The sequence below is a fragment of the Crassostrea angulata genome, chromosome 2 (genome assembly GCF_025612915.1).
Source record: "Crassostrea angulata isolate pt1a10 chromosome 2, ASM2561291v2, whole genome shotgun sequence".
Classification (NCBI taxonomy): Eukaryota; Metazoa; Mollusca; class Bivalvia; order Ostreida; family Ostreidae; genus Magallana; species Magallana angulata.
Window position 1 is genome coordinate 64,691,139 of NC_069112.1, and position 8,800 is coordinate 64,699,938.

Sequence of the window (8,800 nt, forward strand, 5' to 3'; positions counted from 1 at the left end):
CACTGACATTCACGTTAACAAGCCCATCAAAACTCCAAGCGTACATCCCATAAAATCACGCGAGAACTGTCATGGCTGCTGAAAAAGACGACTGGTAAACATGCTGATGTGTTTTATCTGGTTTTGGTTTATATACGGTTAATTTGTTCAACCTGAATTAAAAAATCATTTTTTCTAAAGGAAGTCAAATATAAAATCGATCTTTTTAGACCGAAGTCAGCCGCATTAAAAAATTAATTTTGCACCATTACGGAGATCCTGTGGAATTGTAGCCCTCTCCAGTAAACATCAGATATAAAAAATCGGAGAGGGCTACATTATTGCAGCTAATACATACAGCAATGCGTTCTATCAGCAATGCGCGCTGATGAACATTAAATAAATAAATTAATATGAACTGTGACAATCTCCCCTGCTAAGGAAAATGGCTCCTGACATTTTATACAATAAATCATTGAATCACAATTTACAACAACAACAAACTACACGCAATATGATCAAAGTTACACCTGAAATCAGACTTCATAAAACTGAAATCAAACTGTATGTGACAATCTCCCCTGAATACACTACACAAAATACACAGGAGTTATTTGATGACTCACCCACTCACCATACCTAGTTGGTGGCCTAATCTGTCTGGTGGACCTTCGGAGAATTGGTGATTCTCTTACAGAAGGAGAGTGAACAGACACATTACGATTCATCGTAGAAGGACTGTAAGAATTACCTGCATCTAATATGGATCTAGGAGTACTGGAATAGTTCTGATTTTGAGAATAAATAGAACTAAGGGGTGAATACCTATCAACACCTGGTGCAGCATTTACCCTTCTCTGGGGTATAACATGAACATTACCACCATCAGATGATCCAGAATCTGAATCCTCCGACCCAGACTCAGAACTAGACTGAAGAGAAACAACATCATCAACCCTAGAAGATTTGCTTGTGAGGTTCTCTGGTTGTTGACAAGCTTTAGATTGATTACTGTGTTTGGGCAAAGTTGGGCTAGGTTTGCTCTGGTCAGATAATTTGGGAATATAGGAAATGGGGAGTAGCATATTTCTATGCAATGTCTTAGTTTTTTCATTCCCAAACTCTTTCCTAACCTGAAACACTGGGATGTCGGAATTGGGCTGATTTATAACTATATATGTATCTCTGGCCCACTTATCTGCCAGTTTGTTTTTGCCCTTTAAGCCAACATTTCTGATGAGAACACGGTCTCCGACATGAACAGTAGCCTCTCTTACCTTCGAGTCGTAGTGCGATTTATAGCGGTGAGCACTTTTATCTGCTTCACGGGAAGCTATCTTGTATGAGAAATCTAACCGCTTTTGGAGTTTTTTCGCATAGTTGTCATGACTACGAATTTTTTCCGCGTTAGAGTCTAACCCGAGGTAGGCATCGATTGCAAGACGCGGATGCCTGCCAAACATGAGAAAAAATGGCGTATAACCTGTACTATCATGTCTTGTAGCATTGTATGCATGCACAAGAGTACTTACATATGCTTTCCAATCTTCTTTTTGCTTATCTTCTAGAGTACCTAGCATTTTTATTAAAGTTTGGTTGAATCTTTCAACCATCCCGTTACCCATCGGGTGATAGGGCGTCGTTCGTGATTGCTGCACTCCTGCTAGTCTGCACAGCTCCTTAATAACATTGCTAGTAAAATTTCTACCTTGGTCACTATGCAACCTGTTTGGAAAGCCATAATGAACTATAAAATTTTCAAACAAAATCTTTGCAGTGGTTTTCGCTGTTTGGTTTCTGGAAGGAAAAGCTTGTGAGTAACGAGTAAAATGATCTGTTATGACCAGGATGTTTTCAAAACCACCCTTACTTTTTTCCAGTGATAAATAATCCATACAAACAAGATCTAATGGTTGATAACTCTCTATAGAAACAAGTTCTGCAGAATTTTTTTCAGGAGTTTTGAACTTAATACAACGTTCACAATTTTTTACTCTTTCTGTGATTTCTAAAAACATTCCTGGCCAGAAAAACCTTTCTTTCATGAGTTGGATGGTTCTGTCTCGTCCATGATGACCAAGGTTGGTATGCAGGAGTTTAAATGCTGTATCTCTGAAATGACTTGGTAAAACCAACTGATTAATCTTTTCATTCTGTAAAATAGCTCTTCTGTACAGTACACCCTTATCTAAAAACAATTTCTCTATCTCTCTCAAATATCTACAGACACCATCTGACTCTGCTTTCAGATCTGACTTTGCAAACCCGTACTGAACAAGCTCAATAACTCTCTTTATTTCCCTATCAGAGGACTGTTCTTTTACCCAGTCAATATTGGAGAAGACACACGAGTTTTCAGAATGAGATTCATTTGGTTCAACAGAAAAAGAATCTGATTTACTTGAAACATCTACCCCTATAAGCATGTTAGTACTTGCACTCATACATGATGATGGTTCCTCCTCCTCTGAAAGGAATACATTCTCAAAATAAGGGCAACTTTCACGGTCTGCCATATAAGCACTGCAAATGGACTGGATGACCTTGGGACTGACTTCTACTTCCTCTGTTGGTCGTCTAGACAGGCCGTCTGCATCAGCGTTGTTTGTACCCTTCCTGTAGTAGATTAAAAACTGGAAGTTACTGAGGGCTGCTAACCAACGGTGGCCTGTAGCATCAAGCTTCGCGGTGGTTAAGACATAGGTGAGTGGGTTGTTGTCAGTTACCACATCAAACTTATTGCCATAGAGATAGTCGTGAAATTTATCGGTGACAGCCCATTTTAGAGCAAGGAATTCTAGCTTATGAGCTGGATAATGTCTTTCACTGTTCCGCAACCCACGACTTGCATAAGCAATTACTCTCTTCTCACCATTCTGTCTCTGGTACAACACAGCACCCAAACCATTACTAGATGCATCTGTGTGGAGGATAAAAGGCTGGTCAAAGTCAGCATAGGCAAGGATAGGTGGTGACATCAATTTCTCTTTGATGCACTCAAATGCCTTGGATTCCTCGTCGCCCCACTTCCATGCTGTTGGTTTTTGCTTACCAGACTTACCTTTCTTTGTGGAATGACCCTTCAATAAATCATTAAGAGGCTTTACAATTTTTGAATAGTCCCGAACATACCTTCTGTAATATCCAGAAAAACCTAAAAATGTTCTAAGAGTCTTGATATTACTGGGAACTGGCCAAGTTGAAATTGCCTTAGTCTTTTCTGGATCTGTCTCTATGCCCTTCTCACTAACTACATGTCCTAAATATGTCACTCTGTCCTTAAAAAATTCACACTTCTTAGCTTTGAGTTTTAAGTTATGCTTTTCAAGTCTCTGAAACACAGCTGTTAGTCGGTCCATATGTTCGTCGAATGTCTGTGAGTAAATCAAAATGTCGTCAAGAAAAACTAAACATTTCGTTAAGTTCAACTCACCCATACAACTTTCCATAATCCTTTGGAATGTGGCTGGGGCATTTGTCAGTCCAAAACCCATTCTATTGCATTCAAAGAGACCTACACCACTTACCGAGAAAGCTGTTTTTTCTCTGTCTTTTTCATCTATTTCCACTTGACAGTAGGAGCTTGTGAGATCTAATTTGGTAAAGTACCTGGAACCAACCAACCTGTCAATGGTATCGTCAATACGTGGGAGGTTGTAAGCATCCTTTACAGTTCTGGAGTTCAGTTTTCTGTAATCAATGCAGAACCTCAAGGTTCCATCCTTTTTCCTCACTAGCACAATATTGGAGGAGTAGGGACTCTTGGAAGGTTGTATGGCTCCCACGTCTAACATCTCCTTAACGTGTTGTCTAACTTCGTCATACATACCTGGGGGAATACGCCGATATGGTTCCTTAAAAGGTGTGTCATCTGTCAATTTAATTTGGTGCCTGAGTAAATCCGTCTTCCCAATATCTGTTGGACCTTCAGAGAAAAGATGTGTCCAACTTGACAGAAACTGTCTTACCTGACTTGCTTGTGCAGCAGTAAGGTTGTCCTCTGAAATCTTAATATCCAAGTCCTGTAGAGATTTCTTAGATTTACTGCTAATACCCAATTCAGAAGAGTCTGGGTTCCAAGTATCAATGACTTTAACCTCATGTAATGCACATAAAAGTGATCTAGGAGGAACATGTACAATGGAAGCAGATATATTACACACTCTAACAGGTATGGTAATAGTATTCTTACACTTGGTAAGGGAAACAACTCTTGGACAAATAACAAGACCACCTGAGAGAGAGGTATTGACTTGTTCAGTCACAGCTGATTCAATGTTTCTGACATTTCTTACTATACCTCTTATGACTTTGGTTTCATTTGGTGCTATCTGGATGGTATACTTGTTCGTTGTCTTAACTGGCCTTTCATCTTTCAAGCTGTTAAATGCTACTCTCCACTCATCTGGGACATCTTCATCTAATGTCTGTTCATAAGTTTTCCTGCAAATACGAATGAAATTAGTTCCCACAATAACAGGCACAATTTTTGAATAATTAGTCTGAGGAACTACAAGAGCAGGTATAGCATAAGATGAGTTACCAAAACAGGGTACACAAATTTCTAACTCTACGTAACCACTGTAAGGTAGCAAACTGCCATTGGCACTTTGAACATTCAGTCCAAGTTCTGACATATCATGCAAAGTTGGCATAGGATTCAAACATTTGAAAAATTCTTCTGAAATGCATGTTACCATAGAGCCTGAATCAATCAGTGCTTTGGTCTTGACACTATTGATAAATATTTCAGTATCATTGGATTCACCAACTAATCTAGAAAATAAAATGTCAGTATTTTGTTGATTTGTTGTTCTGATACGGCTTTCCTTAATTGCATCCTCTGTTTGCCCCACAACAGAAGATGATATTAGTTTAAATTGTTACCTACAACCTGACCAGAGTTACCACTTTTAGTCTGCTGGTTGCGCGATTGATTCTGCTGCTGGAATTGCCGCCTATGTTGCTGCGAGTAGTTTCCACTGCCTCTTGGGTAATATCGTTGTCTACCCTGAAAGGAGTCTGATCTGTAAGCATTTTGTGGATTATAATTGTTTGATGAAACATTTTGCTCTAATTTACCCATGCGATCATCAAGCTTTTTCATGTGACCAAGTAGATCTGAGAGTTGTTTCTGCATTTGTTCAAATTCTGAATTCTGAATAGTGAGAGAATCAATATTTGTCAACATGGAAACACTAGGCTTTGTAACTGCATTGACAGATTTTAAATTATTTTCCTCTTGTTCTATCTGTCTCACTTCTCTCAGCAGTGAATAAAACTCTTTAACTGATTCATACTTATGTCTGGTAGCATTTCTTAATTGAGCGCTTCTCAATCCAGACCAGAACTTTGACCTTAACATTGCGTCTTTAGCACTAGAGTCAATGTGACCTAATCTTACAGCTTTTGATATACATTGTTCCAATCTAGAACCATAGGTAACAATTGTCTCACCTTCTTTCTGATGATCTGCATAGAAATTCTGCATGATATTTTCAGGTGTGCAGACATTCCCATAAAAGTCTTCCAATTTTCCGAGAATGTTGTCAATCGTGGCATCTTCACCAAGAGGGATTAAGATTTCACGCGCTTGGCCCTTCAAAGAACTACGAACAAGCTGCAATAAAGCATTTTCTGATAATTGGCTCTTAAGGCATCTAACCTCATAAGACCAAACTTCAAAACTGACATCCCCTTTTTGTAATGTTTCACTACCACTAAAAGATGGAAGTTTGACTGGATTTGGGTTGGAGTTCTGACACAGAGCACTAGTCATAGTAGAGTTAAATAACCTGGGGGAGGGCAAACTCACCCTTGGACTAAACTTTGGCCTAGCACCCTCATCTGCAGAAGCAAATGGTAACCTGGGATTACAAGAAGGAGTTTGTTTGACACTATCAGCTTTACACTTCAGTAACATTTGATATTCTTCCTTTGGAATAACCCTGTAATGATTTTCTGAATTTATCTGACTGATAAGATCTTCCAATGACGTTTCATCATTACTCGCCATAGTGACTCTTACTTCCCTTAGACACTGAGACAGACACAAAAGCAAATTGAAAATAATTATCGCAATGCGCATTTGTTCTACCATACAGACATGAAGCATACACACTAAATCAAATGCACACACGACTTGAAGTATATCTGATGACAACAGTTACTGTATTCACTATGTCATTATACCAATAATAAATACCCGATTGTCAATCTTTTTTGTCCAAACGTCCTTGTGTCCTATATTCTGGGTTAGTCAAGGCTGCAAATAAATATCGTGAAATGCAACGCGCGCAGTTGACCAGTAATATTTGGATCATAGGCTGGGGTGGGCAGGGGTGGGGAAAATTGTTCACGAAAACACAAAAAAAATCTAAGACAGACACATTGACAGTTCACAAAACACATATGACAACATCAACATGTGCTAAACAAATCATTGAGTAAACGTGTACATATTTTCAGTGTAAATATCGTTCATAATCGCGATTCAGACTGAAATTATACCTTGGGAAAACACGTTTTTACACTTCCGGAAGTACAAAATCAAAACACATGAAAAAAAAATCTCGAGCCCGATCACTTTCACGCTTGAATAGCACGCACCTTGCACACAGCCGGCTTTACTCTCATTCAACATAACATATACGACATGTAAACAACAAAGACAATTGACATTACAAACAATTGAGACATTTACAAAACATAGAACATATAAATGAATGGATAGCACTTTTTCACATTTAATTGGAATTTTTCACAGATGGAAATTCTGTAATCGATGCTATCACTGCGCGCAGTTTTCGACGCGAATACACCTGTTCCCGCACTAGATCAAGAGATCTCAACAAATGATCGGATCACTGGACGGTGTCCTGAATTGAACTCATCTCCGAGTATGAACAATAGCTAGCCATGGTATGAACAGATGAATAGTAGTAGTGGTCGACGGAGCTCGCTCACTTATAAACTGAAGTTGTAGGCCTACTTTTCACAAGGATATTGGCACTTTCACACAGCCGCCTCGAACATGTCTGGCCCTGGTGTTGGAACCTTGTCCCTGGAGCTGGAATCTGGACCCTGGTTTCCTTCAAAGCATAACCAACGTGGGCGCCATTGTCACAGGGTCGTTAAATAAATAACGATCAAAGACTTGGATTCGTACTTTGCTTTTATATTTATATATGCAAAGAAACCTAGAAAACACAGAAAACACATTCACAACACAACACACACACGTTGACGAAAGACAATTACATGTACTACATATTAAATAAGTTACAAACACAATAGTTTTCCCAATTATAATACCGGTGATTTACCGACAATATCACTGAATATGATGTTACAATAATATGTTTAACAGTGATCTTACCAGGTATCCAGGACTTTAAATAATAAATAAATAACTGGATCTTTGAAGATCAGGAATGGAATATAACAGTAAATGATACTAGCGCCGTAAAGGGTAGAATCTGTGGGTTCTGGATTTGGCGGGACTTGCGCTTATATAGTGAGCGAAGTAAGTAAAACATGCATATTAATGACTTAAAAGTCGTCTGTCATTGGTCAATGAGACATGTATACATGTACCTGGTCACTAAATCCTAAAAATGGAAAAACCACGTGACTTATACAACATTCACACATGCACTCATTCATACATACAGCAATGCGTTCTATCAGCAATGCGCGCTGATGAACATTAAATAAATAAATTAATATGAACTGTGACATATATTTATGTAAAATGTGCTGTCATAAAACAAATACAATTTCTAAATAATTATTCTTCCAAGAAAAGACTATCTAAATTTTAAATCATACACCGATATCATCTGTACCATATCAAAATATCTATAGGTAAGCCATTCATACACGTACTTTGAAAATTATTATAGGGTCACCAATTTTAAAATATTTACAACGATATGCAAATATGTATTTAGAATTAGTATTTTAGCACATTGTATTTTTGTATTTCGTGTACATTTGCAGTATTTCTTTGACAATATATATTAAAACTGATATATAGTTTTAGTAATGTTTAATATAAAACTTACATTCTGATGGTCCTGGTTGGGCTGTGTCAGGTTCTGTTGTTTCTGCAATATACATAACAATAAATTACAAAGTGGGTTATGTACAAGACTAGTATATTATCTACTATGTACTTTATTTCTCATTAACTTACAGTATAATGCAACTTGTTTTCCCTTGGACTGAAATGTCACATTTTCATTGGTTTAAACATAGCACGTGATTGCCTCATATATCTCTATATTTGTTCTGTGAGAATTAATATTAGGCAATATGGCCGTCATTGGTCAACGCTTCGCTTACTCATTTCGACATTTCATAGTATTTAATACCCATAAACCGCATGACGTAAGTTCTTAAAGTATTAGGAGTAGTCGCCCTTTGAAATTCTTTAAAATTAGAGTAGTTGCCCTTAGAATATTGACGTCACATTGTTTTGTCTGGAGCAGAACAAAATGGCAGCGTCGAAATTTGCTCAGATCTCTGCAGAGAAAAGGGAGAAAACATTTAAAATTGAATAGCAACAAAACATTGTAGGTAAGCATGGGTGAAGCAAAGATTTTTAAAGAGTATTGAAAGGTGAGATTGAAAATTTTGAAGAGTTTAAATGAGTTAAATTGGACGAGATGTTAGGCATCTTGTACATGGCTGTGCCATGATCATCGCTTTTTGTGAATAAATATGTCACTTAATAGTCCTCGGGAAAACAAAACACTTATTAGGTTAGTTACTGACTCACTACGGAAATATATTGGGTTGATCAATCTCATAGACGGCT

At 37.8% G+C, this 8,800-nt stretch overlaps 1 pseudogene; it reads right to left on the reverse strand.

The window, feature by feature from the left end:
- Positions 1-4,849: 4,849 nt before the first annotated feature.
- On the reverse strand, positions 4,850-7,678 carry LOC128172720 (uncharacterized; annotated as a pseudogene).
- Positions 7,679-8,800: the final 1,122 nt, after the last annotated feature.